Source organism: Anomalospiza imberbis, chromosome 1 (assembly GCF_031753505.1).
Source record: "Anomalospiza imberbis isolate Cuckoo-Finch-1a 21T00152 chromosome 1, ASM3175350v1, whole genome shotgun sequence".
NCBI lineage: Eukaryota > Metazoa > Chordata > Aves > Passeriformes > Viduidae > Anomalospiza > Anomalospiza imberbis.
In genome coordinates this window covers 76,815,184-76,831,863 of record NC_089681.1, presented here as the reverse complement: position 1 = coordinate 76,831,863, position 16,680 = coordinate 76,815,184, and the positions used below count along the sequence as shown (strand labels likewise).

The following is a 16,680-nucleotide window of genomic DNA, read 5'->3' as shown; positions in this document are numbered from 1 at the left end:
ATAGAAATACATAGATTCAGGTGATGTAGTCATACATAAATATATTTTTTATCTTAAATCATGAGCACTTGTTGGCTACTGAAAGTCTTTATATTACAGTGACAGCAATTATGACCAAAAACTGTAAGAATTCCAAATTATCTTCAATTTTTTAGAAGGCTCTGCTGTACTTGTTCAGAGGATGTATTTGCTAATAAGATATAATAATGTTGCTTTCTGATACAAATTTGAGTTTGAAACATTTAAAAGAAATAAGTTTGATTTGCCTCATTTGTCCTTGAGCAAGTGCTTCAGGTGTTTATTGCTGTTCCTTTCTAGTTGAGATGAATATTGATTTTAGATATAAAATTAGGTACAATCTTTTGCAGCGTACAGCTAAATAATATGGTAATGAAAATTAATCATAAGCCAGCTTTGTCATTACTCATAACTAACAATTTTAGCAGGAACATTTCATTGCCATATTAAAATAAAAGCATCATGATTGACCAACTGTTTGGTTTCCCCAAGTAATTTAATCCTGCAATTTATGCCATTTGGTTTTTGCCTTTTTTCCTTTTATATGTTCTCTGTATTCTTCACACATTTATTGGTAGCTCTGTAGCCTTTTGCATTGTATTAATGATTAGATTTCCCAGTAATTTTCCATGGCCTTTCCCTAAGCAGAAAGAGAAAACAAATTCCAGAGCTCCAAGCCCCAGGGGGTGCAAGGCCCCAGTGCTATCTTTGTTCTTCCTGGGAACCAAGGTTGAGAACAATTCTTTGAGATACATTTCATGGACAAAGTACAGCTAGTGCTGAGGGGGGGCTGTAGAGAAGGGGCTTGAGCTGGGGGGGAATTGCCTCATCACTGGTGCTTTTTATCAATTATGCTAATTACCTAAAACCTATAAAAATGTACTCATCTTTGACAGAGTGGTCTTTTGTGGACATCTTTCCATAACTGCTCCTGAAGGCCTTCAAGTAAAGATCCACTCTTGTATTATTACCTTCTTATTAAAATGATCTTGAGTTTCATTTCCAAGTTGGGCAAAAGGTAACACAATGGTAGAAGATTTTGCATACAGTAGTGATTTCATATTTGTATACTATCCCTTTCGAAGGATTTTGTTCAAGTTTTTTAGTGTAGCAACGGCAATGAAATGAAGCAAAAAATGCTGTTGACAGGTCTCCCCAAGAAAACATACCTGTCACATTAACTGTCTAGGTATCTCTGTAGTCTGTGTAGTTTTGTGGATAAAGTGTCATAATTCTCAAGTCATTGCATTGCTGGACAAAACCCAGCATGGTTCTGGCATACAGATACTACAAAATGCAAACAACCTCTTGGGGATATATGCCAGAAATGGACATAGGATTTGTAGATACATTGTAAGGTAATTCTTCAGTTTTCTTCTTTGTGCCAATGCAGGAATGTAAAACTGCATCAGAGCAAATAAAAACTGTAAATAAAATATAAATGTAACTGTAAAAACAAATATAAACTGTTCTAAAACAATGAAAGAAATGAGAAAGTCTGAAGTAGAAAGAAGCCTAATGTCTTTTTCAGGTTAAAAAATTTTTCAATTGTGTAATTCTCCAGGTATGACATTCCCGTCCTCTGACAGTAAATCCTAAATATGTTGCTTGCATATTTCTTTAAACCTGCATTTCATTCAAAAATCTTGATTTTTTTCAGACCAGGTTAATGAAAAAACAAGTCCCAATAGAAGTCCTTGAGGTAGCATAGTAGGAATTTTTCTCTTACCTTAATTTTCACCACTAACCTAATATTCTCTATTTACCATCTTCTTAACAATTTTAAAATTCTTTCACTGATACACATATTCTTTGATTTAAGTAGCAATTCCTAAGAACATTTTATCACACTAATCACCAAAATCTAGATGGGTGAGGCCAATTGTATTTTTTCCAATTAAAAAATCAATCACCTTATCAAAGCAAAAAATTGAGATAAAATAATACAGTCTAATTTGGGTTTACTAGTATAGTATTTTTTTCAAAATTCTGAAATGAGAAAAGAAGAACCTTGATAATTTTAGTACTCATTTCATCTTGCAAAGTTCCTCCTGGTTCCTGCTACTTACAGTAGTCTGCTTCATTAATTGCATTCAAACAGACCAGGTACAATCTAATTTTCAGAACACATAGATGGCTTTTAATTGGTCCTCTACTGTCATTATTGATAAGGCTCAAGTTTTTTCTCTGAATCTTTTTCCTTTTATTTCAGCTGCAAAATTTATTGCTGTTTTTGAAAGTGCTTACATTAGACCTGTGGTTTCTGATGCCAGAGATGATTTTTTTTTTTCAAATTTGATATGCAGTTCAGCTTTAGTTCATTCAATGTCTCTCTCTGTTGCTTGAGGTCAAGAAATCATAGAATCATTAGTGTTGGAAGGTACCTAATGCTGGAAGTCATCTAGTCCAAACCATCTGCCAGGGCAGATTCACTTTGAGCAGGTGACACAGGAACATGTCCTGGTGGGCTTGGAATATCTCAGGAGAGGGAGACTCCCGAAACTCTCTGGGCTCTCTCTGCCTCTACCAGGCAGTACTTTGCCTCCCCACAATGCCAAATTCCTCCTCATGTTTAGGGGGAACTTTTTGTAGTTTAATTTATGGTCATTACTCCTTGTCCTGTCACTGAGCACCACTGAAAATGTCTGGAACCATCCTCCTGACACACACTTTTGACATATCTTTCATGTGTTGATAAGATGTAAGGATGTTTGACTTAGACACTGATACTGTGTCCTTGATGACATCTCTCACAATGTTTGTCCCTTCAAACTTTCAAGGCAGTTGTGGAATTATTTTCTATAATCAAGTCTTCCTTAGTGTCCTCGTCAAAACCATTTATGAAAAAATTTCCTATTGATTCAGTGATTTACAGGTAAATAAAATGTTAGCTGGTGTTTTCAGAGTTGAAGGAACTTTGTGATGCATTTCAAGAAATTGCATTTCCTGGGAAATGTTAGTGTTAGCTTACTGGAAAAATTTCAGGTCACTGTGTTGACTTTCAGTGTAACCATTAAAGCTACAATCAAGTCTAAAGCTATCCTTGCAAGCTAATGAGTGCTGGACCTGATGCTTGGGCCCTGCTTGCTTTGGCAAGATGACTTTGTGCAGTCATCTTGCCATCTTTGTCTCAGCCTCTAGAGTGTGTGGGGCTGCATCTGTGTGGGGCTACACTGCTTCCTACACAATGCAGGAGGAAGGCATAGGGAAAACACTCAGTCATCCAAAGCAAAAGTGTGCCAGGGAAGGTTTCAACAATACAGCTGCCAATAAAGCCTCCTTTTTTCCCTTCTGAAGTTACTTTGATTCACTTGATTCTTCTGTCCATTCTGTTCTGAATTTCGTAATCCATATTTTGACGTGATATCTTCTTATTTTATAATAATTATTTATATTTGTTTTTAATTTTTTAAAGTTATTTATTACTCAACAACTATGCTGTAATGATTGCCATTGCATCATGTTTTTTGATGTTGTGTGATTGTCTTGCACTAATATTTAAAGCATTTATATTATATTGTCTAAGTTGCTGGTATAAACATTATGTGCTATTTTTCTTCACAATATCTTTTTTCTTAGAGAGATTCACTTCAATACTCTCCCTAAGTATACCAGTGGACTGAATCCCACTTTCTGTACTAGTAATTTGTTCTTCACTGCTGGCAGTTAATCCAGTTCGAGATCCATTTATTTTCCCATTAAGCTTGCTAAACTCCCTTTCTTCTTCTAGTGATTAAAATTTGATATTCATATCATTTCAGATTCCGGCAAAATTTTTATCTGCGTTTGTTGATTTAATGTTCTTACTACTCATGCCTGTTTCAATCTTTGCAAGAATCTGTGTCTGGAAAAGCCCCCTTTTTATGATTACTTTCTGATTTTTTGATGAATTTTAGATGTTCTCCTGTTGATGGCATTTTGCTTCTTTATTATATAGTGTGCCTCATGTTTTTAGAAAGCTCACCTTTAGTTCTTTAGGTAAATATACTGATCATTGGTTTCAGTGTTATACAGAATCACAGAATCTTTAAGGTTGGAAAAGGATGCCAAGATCATCAAATCCAACCTTTGACTGATCAGTACCTTATCAACTAGACCAAAGTACTATGTGCCGTGTCCACTAATTTCTTTAACACTCCCAGGGTGGTGACTCCACTGCGACATTGCGTTCTTTTCCCTGGCCCCGCGCAGCTCCAGAGAGCCTGGAATGGTGCTGCTTCTTGGTGGGACTTGAGGCCACCACTTGCTTCCGGGTGCTTCTGCGTTCCGCGCACCAGGGTGGGCTGGCCACATTCTGCTGCCAGGAGGTACAAGGGTCGAGACAAAGAAGGAAGGAACCATCCACTCTGTCTGCGTGGTTGACTGGAGAGTTTTTATTGGCGAGTGGAGCTGCGATGGAAAAGTGCTGCTGCTCTCCAATGCTGCGTGGACAAAATGGCGGCGAGCATAGAATGGAGTGGGGTTTTATAGGGGGTGGGCCAAGGGAGGCGCAAGCCTCCCTCGCCTAATGGGAGCAGGCTACGAGGGTGTGACATGGACCGGGGTGACCAACAGGGACACGACAGGGGAGGACATGGGCTCCGGGGTGAATGGGGTCGCGGGGGACAAGGTAACCAACAGGGAAGCCTCAGGAAGGAGCAGGGGGTGGTCGCTGGAGTTGATCTGGAGCCGGATACCACGGGGGGAACAGAGGTATACAAAGGGGTACCCAGAACTGGCTAAGTAATACATATCAAAACCCCTAATCTGAACCCAAAATCCAGGATGCAACACTCCACCACCTCCCTGGGCAGTCCATTCCAATGCTTAATAACCTGTTCAATTAAGAAATTCCTTCTGACTGTGAAGCTTTACCTCCCCTCCCAGAGCAACTTGAGTCTATGCCCTCTCATCATGCATTAGTTTTGTGGAAGAAGAGGTCAATCTCCACTTTGCCAGACAGCAATAAGGCCTCCTGTGAGCTTCCTTTATTCCAGGCTAAACAGCCCCAGATCCCTCAAACTCTCCTCATATGACTTACTCTCTAGATACGTTAGTCGCTTAGGCAAAATGCTTGCCTATTCTGTGGTTATGCTATCACAGTGTTGCAAAATATAAATACACTGTTGTTGTTTGTCTTATTCAACAATGTCTATATTCCAGTTTACAGCACTTTTTTTGCTTGTTTAATACACTTACAATTTAAAGGACATTTTAAAGCTGCTAGATAGTTGGGTTTTTTTTCCCACACACTCTAGTAGATCAGGTGCCCTTCTGCTCTTTAGATTTACTCTACAGATTGTCCAACTGCAACCTTTTAAACAACATTTACTTTTTTGGGAACTGCTGTGAATCTCTTGACATCTCCTTTCTGAGTCTGTGTAAATTATTGTAAGGAATGTTCTTTTACACTATTCTTGTCCTGTGTTGAAGCCATTTTATCCCAACCTTTTTTGGGATAATTTCTTCCTTTCTTCTCCTCTGTTCTCAGATGCCTATCTGAAATAACACTGTGATAAAGCCATTGTAATAATATCTGGTATGTAAGCTCAGGTTTAATTCCATTCCTAAATAATATTCATCAGGTTTCTGCTGAAGGAGAATGTATGTATTGTAGACATATAGAAAGCCTGGTCTAACTTTTGCTATTTCCTCCATTTTTAGGGTCATTTTTTCTGTCAGTCTTTTTTCTCTGTTCTGATAAGACTTCTAGAACAATAATAAAAACAAACAAAACAACAACACATCCAGATATTTCAGCAAGCTTTCTGAGCGCTACTGTTTTCACCTATTCTGATTGTTGAGATTTCAAATGCTCTCCACTGCACCATTTCTTCAGTGTTTAAGATGTCAAACTGACAGTATTGCCCACACAAAAGACTTATCTTGAATGAAGAAGAATTAAAAGGCAATGCATGTAAAAATCCTTTATGATTTTTACTTTAGGAAACCTTTAGCACTGAAGATCTGTAAGATGTCAGTAGATGCTTTGTAAGAAATGTTAATGCTAAAGACATACTGAGAATTCCTTCTTATACCCTGCAGATAGAGCTACTTATACTGGCCTGTTCAGATTTTAAGTCTTAAAGAAAGATATATACAAATGACATCTGAGTTCTAATGTTGACTTAAAAGATGACTCATTTTTGAGACAGTAGAAACAAAAGCCTTAGCAAATAATTAGTAGATACAGCTGTCAATAACTTATCTTTTTTATTCTGTACTGACTTTTCCATAGTTTTACATGAAATAGAATTGAAACCAGAAGCCCTTGAAATCTTTTGTGGTATTAGTCAGAAGGTGGCACCTCTGCTTTCTATCAGATCTCCTGATTAGAACTTTATTTAAACATAAAACTTTTGAATAATCTGCTGTTGAATCCAAGTTCATCCCAAAGCTAATGCTGAGCATGTCAACACTCTCTCTTGTGTTAGGCATCCACCCAGAATTATAGCGTTATTAAGGTTGGAAAATACCCTTAGGATCTGACACTACTTTGTTCATATTAAACCACCTCCCCAAATGCCACATCCGCACATATTTTGAACACTTACTGGGATGGTGATTCTACCTTTCTGGGCAGCCCATTCCTGCCAAGGCTTGTCCTGACCAATTTTTCAGTGAATAAATTTTTCCTAATATCTAATCTAAACCTCCCCTGGTGCAACTTGAGGATCCATCTACAAAGCCTTCCTACCCTCAAGAAGATCAACATTCTGGTGTTGATCAACTTGGTGTCATCTGTGAACTGAGGGTGCACTCAATCTCTTTGTTCAGATCATCAATAAAGGTATTAAATAAGTCTGGTTTGAGTACAGAGCCCTTGTAATCAACCATCAGCTGGATGCAGCTCCATTCACCACCTCTTTCTGCTCCCAGTCATTCAGCCAGCTTTTTACCCAGGGATGAGTGCCCCCATCCTAGCCACAAGTATCCAGTTTCACAGAAGCACAGAATGAGACAAGTTGGAAGGGATCACAGTGGGTCATGGGATACAACCTCTCTGCTCAAGCAGTGTGATCCTAGAGGATATTGCACAAGGTTGCATCCAGACTGTTCTTGAAGATCTCCAGTGAGGGACACTCCACCACTTCTCTGGGCAATGTGCTCCTGGGTACAGTCATCTGCACAATAAAAAAGTTTTTCCTCTAATTCCAGTGGAACTTCCTGTGCATCCATTTCTGCCTCTTGCCCTATTGCTTGGCCGCACCAAACTGAGCCAAGCTCCATCCTCTTGGCACCCTCCCTTCAGATACTTACAGATATGTATGTGGTCCCCTCTGTTTTTTCTTCTTGAGGCTGAACAGGCCCAATAACCTCAGCCTTTCCTCACAACAGAGATGTTCCCATCTCTTAATCATCTTCATAGCCCTCTGCAGGACCTGCTCCAGGAGCCCCATGTCTCACTGGTATTGGGGAGCCTGGAACAGGGCACAGCACTCCTGAAGTGGCTTCACCAGGGCTGAGTAGAGCAGGATCACCTCCCTTGACCTGTAATGCTATTCCTAATGCACCCCAGGATACCACTGGCTCTCTTGTCCATAAAGACACACTGTTGGCTCATGGACAGTTTGTTGTTCATCAGGACGCTCAGGTCCTTCTCCAGAGAGCTGCTTTCCAGCAGGTCAGGCCCCAGCCTGTCCTGATCCATGGGATTACTCTCCTCCAAGTGTGGGAACCTGCAATTTTTTTTGTTGAACTTCAGACAGTTCTTCTCTGCCCATCTCTCCAACTTGTCAAGGTACTTCTGAAAAGCTCCACAGAACACTGGGGTACTGGGCATTCCTCACAAATGTATTTTGAAAGAGAATATTGTGGGAGATAATTTCATAGCTTTACTAAAGTTCGGGTACACAACGTGGTTCAGTTTAGGCATGCCTGTACATGCCTTAGTGCATATGAAAACATTTGCTTAAAATCATAATGGCAATCACATGAACTTATATGATCAAAACCTAAAAATCCTGATTTCCACTTGTGCTTTGTCTAATGCAAACAGGATAAAAATTCTCCACATGGAGTTTTTGGGGACCCTGGGAGCCATCCCCTAAGTTAAGGAGACACAAGAAGCTTCCCTCAAAGCTGTTAAAACCCCATTGGCTCCTTCCCCTGTTCCTATGTCTGTTCCTATGTCCCTGAGCCACTCCTTCCCTATTCCCTGATTGGTCCTCATCTTTGTACTGCCTCGAGAACAGGTTCACCCCCCAACCCCACGGGAAGGGGTGGGCAGAGCTGAGACATGTGTGTGCTGGGGGAACATCTCACTGCGTGGCTGAATTAAACATCTGTGGATACCATGCAAAAGCCCTTTCTGCTTCTTTACCCTGGACTTCACTAGCAACAATTCAGGCTGCTACAAATGGTGCCCTAACATGAGGCCTCCAGATTAATCTGAAATTTGCTGCATAAATTTGTTTTATTACCTTAGTTTATTAACAATTTTGAGCATACCTTATGGTGTTGCTTGATGAGGAATTTTACAAAACAAGGATTGCTTTGCTTGTGAGAGGTAAGAGTTGAAGGAATTTTTCTTTGAAAGTCTGGTAGGTGTTTTGCAGAACTAAAAAAAAAATCTATTGTGTGTTCTTTAGTATTAATTTTACTTACTTTGAGGATAATGTTAAATAATCCTGGAATATGAATTCTCTGTAATTAAACTGTCTTCTCTATATAAGTACCTCCTTTAATAATAAGAACTCCAGAAGAAAAAATATCTTCAAATATACATCACTGCGAGCTGCCTTGGACTGTGTCCCATAGGGTGACCCGTGGGGTTGGTGACGTTACCGTCCCAGGTCCCACAATCTGATCCCCCAGCTGATCAGTCAACAGTGCCCAAAGTAATCTTCCACAGCAAGAACAAGCAGAAGCGCACTCCATGTAGAGTTCCAACTGGGCTTTATTTGATGGTTGAGTCGAGGGTCCACAAGGGTAGGATGAAGGTAGGCTGGGAGGGAGGCAGATGAAGAAGGAGGGAGACAAACCACAGAACGAGGGATCCAGGAACGGAGTGCAGGCAACTGTCACAGGTAGAAGCCCATGGCAGAAGCTGTGGCAGAAGCCCCGACAGGGGGTGGATACGGAGTATATAACCGGGGGAAAGGTAAGAGGGGACAGGGTAAAATAAACCAATGGAGACAGGGGTAGAAGGAGGAGTTGAGGTGGGGTGACATATCTTTGACCAATGGTGTAACAGGAGGGGAGTGACTGTCACATAGGGAACATGGAACTTTCTGGGCTGCGGGAGTGAGCCCTGGGTGACTGGCAGGTAGCTATTAGCATGTGGGAGCAGGGAGCCTTGGGAAATTGACACAGTTACTCACTCTAACTTAAACAAAAGTATCCTCCCAAGTCATCCCAGGCCTGCTACCCTCAACACCGACTCCCACACAGCACTTCAAAGCAAGTGAGGAGGGAGGAGTTACAAAGTCTATGGTGTATACCTACTCTCAGGTCACCAATTGTTTTATGTATGCTGCAGAACTCTGACATATCTAAGATAGTCTTTTTGTATCCCATAATCTAAAGGGCAAGCACATCTCACCTTGAAGCTGGAGATTTGCATTCTTCACCAGGTTTGGGCAGGCAGAGTGCAGAGCTAGCAGAAGGGCTCAGCATATTTTTCAGTTGAGTAATCAAGGCGAAATTAGTCTGGAAAAGCATACTTGCGTTAATAATGTCCCTTGGTTGTTTGGTGGTGGTGGTTTGGTTTTGTTTTTTTGTTTTGTTTTGTTTTGGGGTTGTTTCTTACAGTTTTGTTTTTTTTTTTTTTTCTATTGTCTCAGAATGTTTTTCTATTCAAGCATTTCATTGCCATTTTTTAATCTCCTCTGGAGAGTCTGTGACACTCCACCTCCTGGAGTCATCCTCTAAAAGGCACAGATATTTTTCTAGTGATTTAATTTCACTGCTCTTGGCATACTCAGGACTCATCTCAAATCTGGTTTGAAAACATCACAGGATAGATGAGTGGGATTTAGCTGCCTTAATGTCATGTTAGATGTCTTGTGATATTTACTCATGGCCAGAAGACCGCTTCAAAGGTCAACTGTAGAATCCAGTTTTATGTCTGACTGTCCCATTTGGATGTCATTAGGCATCTATATTTAGCCAGTCTCACCTACAATGTGTTCTCACTTTGAATGTTTGTCTAAAAGAAGTTGGTGGCTGACCACTAATGTCCATTTGCCCTTCAAACCAAACCTTTGTAACTTGCAATGTACCAAGAGCTTTTTTTTTCCTATTATGATCCTTTTCATTATTTCTAGTGCATATTGGGCTTATTTATTATACCAGAATGTTGAGCAGAACATTTGCAACCCAGAAAAAAATGGACTCTTGCAGATCACTACTAATACCAGGTAGTTAATTATGCATCACATCAAGAAGAAAAAAATCGGTTGTGAATTCCCAGAAATAGTGTAGAGCAGTAAGAAAAACTCTTGGACAAATTTGAGATCTTAAGAAAACACGCTAATAGAAGTAAAAAAATTAAATACATCACAATGGCTTAATATATTGGGTTCCACTCGCTGTGAATACTGTAGCTTAGAGGAAACAAACTCTAAAACTAATTAATAATGACAACAGCAACAGATTATTAGTATGGACAACAATATTAATGTTAATAATATTAATATTAATAATAACAACAGTATTATTATATTATTTGCTGAAAATCACAATAACAATCACATGACCTTAACAGATTATTAATAATGATATGATGACTTCTACATATCTCAGTGTTTCAACAGAACCTTAATACTCATAGGAAACACATCAGGATCAAAGAACAACTCAGCTGTCATTCTTAATAGAATTATAATTCATAAGTACATCAATACAGTTCCTGTAAGATTAACCCTAGCCAAAGATCAATTATGCCAGTGAAATATTGATAGAAATATTAAGAGGGAGATCAGTGGAAGTATGGCAGAAAATGATAGGAAAGGTTAAAACAGAGAATTTAGCAATGAAGAAATTTACAAATTCTGAAGAAGAGAATGTGGGAAAAACCCAGATATGACTGTAAATCTTATAAAACTTGAAAAAGAAAAACAAATTTGGGCAAATCTGGGAGAAGACCTCCAGAAGGAGCCCCCAGAAAGCAAACCCCCCATAGCCCTTCCCCCACCTGGTTCAGGAAGAATTTCCTCGGAGAGAAGTGGAAAAAAACCTGTTTATTTAACAAGCAAAACACTCCCCAATACAAAAAACAACACCAGATGACAAAACTCTTTCACCGTTCTGAAGAGATGACAAATTCTGAAAGTCTCTCCTGGGAGTGGTCGCCCAGCTATCAGTCTCCGGAGCTGGGGATGGCTGCTGCAAGTCACAAAATGCAGACTCTTGATGTTTCTTGGTGTTTCCCAGGTTCTAGTCCACAGCAGGCTGGCATGGTATTCAGGAAAGGGAAAGGAAAAAACACAGTCCAGGGTAAAAATTGAACTGCCTAGCTAAACTAACTAATAAGCAAAAGTAAAAAGCAGGAGCAAACAAGCCAGCAAGCAAGAAATCAAGCCAGCCTCCCCTACACACAGACCATGAGGGGAGGTGAGCCGGCTGATAACAAGACAAAACAAACCTTCACTTTTCAGAGTCAGTCCTGAAGGCACAGAACATAATATCAAACATAAACAGAACACACGACTGGGGATACAAGCACCATAATGTCACCCTAGGACATTCATCCAAACTGATATTTTTTTCTGTTGTATGAAACAATTACAGGCTCACTTGCAATTAAGCCATGTCACCGATAACACATTTCAGTTATAACCAAGAGTCAGCAGCCTTGCTCTGGGACAGTTGGCACTTTATCCATAAATGGCTTACACTACGCAATTTGGGTACTGTTGGTATTCTAGCTGTTACTATTCATAGTTTCTCTGGGGTAAGTAGAGATTTCTGATACTTACCAGTTTTAATACAATGAGGCAAATGAGGGGCAGTAAAAGTGACACAATTCTGGAGCCATTTTTGCAATTTCTGATGATACCTTTACCCGAACATTTTCTTACAGACTTTAGGGTATATTTGAAAACTTATTTGTCAGTAACAAGGTTTCTTGCCTTGAAAAATGGTACCTTGTTGGGGGGCAAAACAAAACACCTGCGTGTGAAACCAAGGGTTAGGCTTGCCTGTAGTTTTCCTATTTCTTATTAATGATTCATGAGTATTTTAAAGCAAGCAGTGCATTTTAAGAGAACTAACAAAGCTTCCTGGTAAAGGACGTTCACATATTTTACTGGTATAATTTACAGTACAGTGAGTAATTATCTGTCTCACATGCTTTTTTATAACTGACTTGTCTTCCATATAAAGCAGATTGTTTCAGTGTCATTGGATATTCTGATAGGGTGCTTACAGAAACAATGCAAAATAATTTCTTGGTGATTTCATAGATCTTCATTTAACTTTTTCTTGGATGATGTATTCATTTTTATTGGTATCATATACTGTGAGATTAGTTAGGTGACAATAACTAAGAAAAGTGTTTAATGAGATTATATTGATATAGGGCATATTTAAGGACGGCTTGTAAACCACGTATATAAATGAAGAAAAATAATCTCTACAACAGATTTTGCTCTAAATTTGTCCAAAACCAGGACTAGATAATTTTTGTTGTTTGAGTATTTTTAGTGGTTTCTGAAGTTTCAGAATCAATGCCTCTTTGTTTCTCTAAGACAGTAATTATTTGATTGTACTCAAAAGGTTTTCAAATTAACTCATTTTCTGGTATTCGGCATGAGATATGAATTTACATATTACTCCCAAGCTACTTACATACCTTGAAAATACTATTGCTGTGCACTTAATTATGTCAATTAGACTTCCAGTTTTGAACACCTGCTTAAGAATAAAAAATCCGTGCATTACTGTAATACAGATTCTATAGATTTACCAAAATAAACATCTCAACATCTATGTATTTTTCTGTAAGTACAGTCCAATGCCTATGCTGTTTTCTGTTTGGTACAGTATCATGCCAAGTAAAACAGTATTTTCTGACCATATTTAAAAATTTGTTGTTCTGTTTCAGTGAAAGCTACTGAATTATCAGGCTTTTGGTGTCTTCAGTGGAGGTTTGCAAGACTGGTGGAAAACATATTTCTAAGGTCTTGGTTAGTCATCAAGTAAGTATCTTCTTGTGTTTTTGTATAGTTTTCATTCAGGTCCAATGAAGTGTTTGTGCTGTCTTAGATAAATAACAAAAATTACTTCACCATTATTTTGACTATCGTTTCTATAAAGACATTTTTCTCTAATGTCTGATGCTCCTTTGCAGTCTACAACTATTTAAGTCAGTGTTTATAAGTATTTTAGCAAAAAACCAAAAAACTTAAAGGAACATATTCTTGGCATTCCTTTTCAGTATCTCTCAGAATGCTGTTCAGTGATCTGTATTACTCCCAAACTATGAAGCATACGGAGGACTAAGAATTGATTGTATTATCTAAATATGTTGGGCCGTTCACCTGGTAAAAGTGGTCAAGAATGGTGTCAGGCAATCAATTAATAAAGTAGATAAATCCAGTTAAATGGAACTCAAGCAGTCAGGTTCTAGTATCATCAACCTGACTGATTTTTTGATTTTCTCATTTTTCTTACTATATCACATACTTTGTTCTTCATACAAATATAGTCTTAACTGTTTTTAATTCAATTAAATGAAAAATAAGCAACTCAGTTAAAGCAGATCCTCTTGTATCTTCTTATTCTTGTTGTCTGGCATAATGTTTGTTTATATCTATTCTTTCACTTTGTTTCTAAAGCTAAAGAAGAAAACTGAGTTGGTGGGAAAGTATTTGAAATAGGAAAACTATAATAAAACTCACAAACTATAAAACTGCAAAATAGGGGGCAGCTAGCTGTAACATTTAAATTATACTTACAAGTTCCACTCAGATTATAGACTTAACCTTTTAAAAATTTTGCTGATAGAGATTAGAGAATTGATGCACTCTTTATGTCACTTCTCACCAAAATATAGTGATTTTGATTTTTCTCAAAGAATACATAAATGTTATTTTAAGTTTCAGTTAAAAAAAATTCTTCAGTCTGAGTGGCAATTCTTGAACTTGTCTCAAAAATATGTATTTGAATCCATTTACAAAATATTCTGTGCTTTAAAAAAATCATAGTCCATGAAAACTAGAAATTCTTATTTATTTATTTGCTCTTTGATGAAATAGAAAATTAAATTTTTGTGATGGAAATAATTTCCAATTAGTCAGTCCAATAATATAATTTTATTTCACCACTTGGCTGTATCAAAAATAAAGAAGTGTTTCTCTATAAGGAACAAGTATCAAGTTTATTTATTTTAGAATTTGATAGCTCTGACTGTCATTCATTACAGTTTCACTTATAAAATAAGAGAGTGAGAATTATGTCTTCATTTTACTGCTGTTTTATGAATTTAGCCTAACAAAAATAGATGCTGATTGAACTGGTTGAATTTCAGGAAATATGCTGAAACTCAAATGTTTAATTCAGTCAGCACTAATAGAAGGCAGTATCTAACCTAAAGATGGGAAGCAAAATTAGGCTTAAACTCAGTGAAAAATAAAACAGGATTCAAGTACAAGAAATCACAGAAATAAAATTTGATTTTTTAACCAGCTGACCTATCTAGAAAATTTTGCACAGCTAGTCTTGCTCTGGATTAATTTGGGATAATTGTGACTTTGTATGTCTCTAAGGCTCTAAATGCAGTCTGAATGTATAGATTTACAAGTTAAATATTTTTTCTTGCTTTGTAACAAGTTAATTCAATTTACAAGTTCAGAATTATTATATTAGAGCGCACATCTGTGTCATTCAGAAGATTACAAAAAATGCTTTCATATGCTCCATCTTCAAACTTACAAAAAAGGGAACATATTCAGTCACGTGCCTGTTCATAGACTGAGAAATATGATATAAATAATATTAATTTTTTCTTACAATATCCCATTATTTTATTCTCATTGTGTCAGTCATGTATGGCCAAATTAAAGAAGACTATCTTAATGATGTGAATGCTACAGGTGTCTTTTTCAAGGTCATTGAATGTCATGAAATTTTTTTATACTCTTTTAAATGTTGAATAATTTTGCTTTGCTTTTGTATTTTCTTTTATCACATTAACATAAAAGTGAAAAATCTCTTATATGGAACAAAGCCAGTTGTTTTTTTTTTCTTCTGGTGTGCTAAAAAAGCAAGAGTGATTGATGTCAGTGACTCATGGTTAAAGATGTTGCTGTTTGAGTGGTGTGACACTGGCATGATCCTTTGAGTAGGTTAAAGTGTAACACAGAGAGGTGGAATAAAGGCATTCAGTTATGAGGGACTCATCAGATGACACATTCCCAAATTCATGATCTCTTTGACTACTATTAAAATGCTGTTCATCTTCAAAACCTTTGAAGAGCTTTAGCTGTGCAGTTCCCTTTCATATCAGCAGGAGACAAGCTCTGTTGTGATAAGATTTAACTGGCTTCCTTTCACATACATTTTTACTGAGCAAAACAGACCCTGATCACTTTTGTTATGACGTGCTATGTATTCTGAAAGTATGTTTAGGCAAGTAATAGATTAATTAAGTAATGAATCATGTAATAAGCAATCAGTGTAAGCTTTCGTATTGTCTTAGCAGTCTCATTTTCATCTATAAATTTCCTTCTCTATTTCAGTCCCTGAACCCTTAATATGTTTTCGATATATCCTGGATACTATTTTGTCTGTGGTCCACATTTTCTGTTCCTTTTACTTAGATGAAAATAAGAAAATTTGGATTTGTGGCCGTGAATTACTAGTTGCAAAAGCAACAAAACAACTTCCATCTGATTTGGTGGTAAAATTTCTATTGATGTTATTAATTTTAGGACAGAATTTTACAGATATGACATTCAGTGAACTGAAAATAGGCTGTACATGCTCAATAAATGTTCATAGTGTTCTTAAGAAAGAAATAAATAATCCATCTCTTACAAATATTTGCTTTTTTAGTAAAAACATTCTTACATTTAAATAAAATATTATACTAAAATATGAGAAATAAAGCATCAGCTGCACTACAGCAGTACTTGAAATTTGTGAACTTAAAGGAAAAGTAGCCATTGGCCACCATTCTCTCATTTTAGTTTGAAGGAAAATGGGCCATGAATGAAATGAAAATAACATTTTATGGTGTAGGTTTCTTGTACCATCAGAAGAATTCTTATGGTTTAAAGAAATGCTATATCACCTCTGTTTGAAAGACCTCCACTGGCCAGGAAGGATGAGTTGGTCTAGGGACAGCTATCTTGGCTTTTTGGTATTGATTCAGATAGTTTGAGATTCTTTAGGACATCTTTCATGAACTGGTGTGTAGCTCAGCTGTTGTGTTGCATCCTGAAGAAATGTAAATGGTCTAAAAAGCAAGATGCATTTAAAAAAATTGAATGGGTGAATTGTGAATACATGGAAGCACTTGTAATATGTGTTTTCAATGCAATTTGTCACAGGACTGTCATAGGATGCTACATTAGGGACTGGTACCTTGTACATGAAAACAAATGAGGTGAAAAATCTTATATCTAGAAATAAATATGTATCTTTAAAAACACAGTAGTTCCACAGAAACATAGCAAAGACTTAATTGAATGATACATGTAACAGAGACAGAAGACAATTAATTCCTATGCAGACTGC

At 37.4% G+C, this 16,680-nt stretch overlaps 1 protein-coding gene across 3 annotated transcripts in view; it reads left to right on the top strand.

The window, feature by feature from the left end:
• The window catches only part of CDH18 (cadherin 18), a 527,119-nt gene that overhangs the window by 111,289 nt on the left and 399,150 nt on the right, over positions 1-16,680 (top strand). For all 3 annotated transcript variants that reach the window (XM_068197208.1, XM_068197189.1, XM_068197200.1), the window contains exon 2: positions 13,046-13,139. The gene's annotated coding sequence lies outside the window, so the exon portion shown is untranslated. The remainder of the gene's footprint in view (positions 1-13,045; positions 13,140-16,680) is intronic.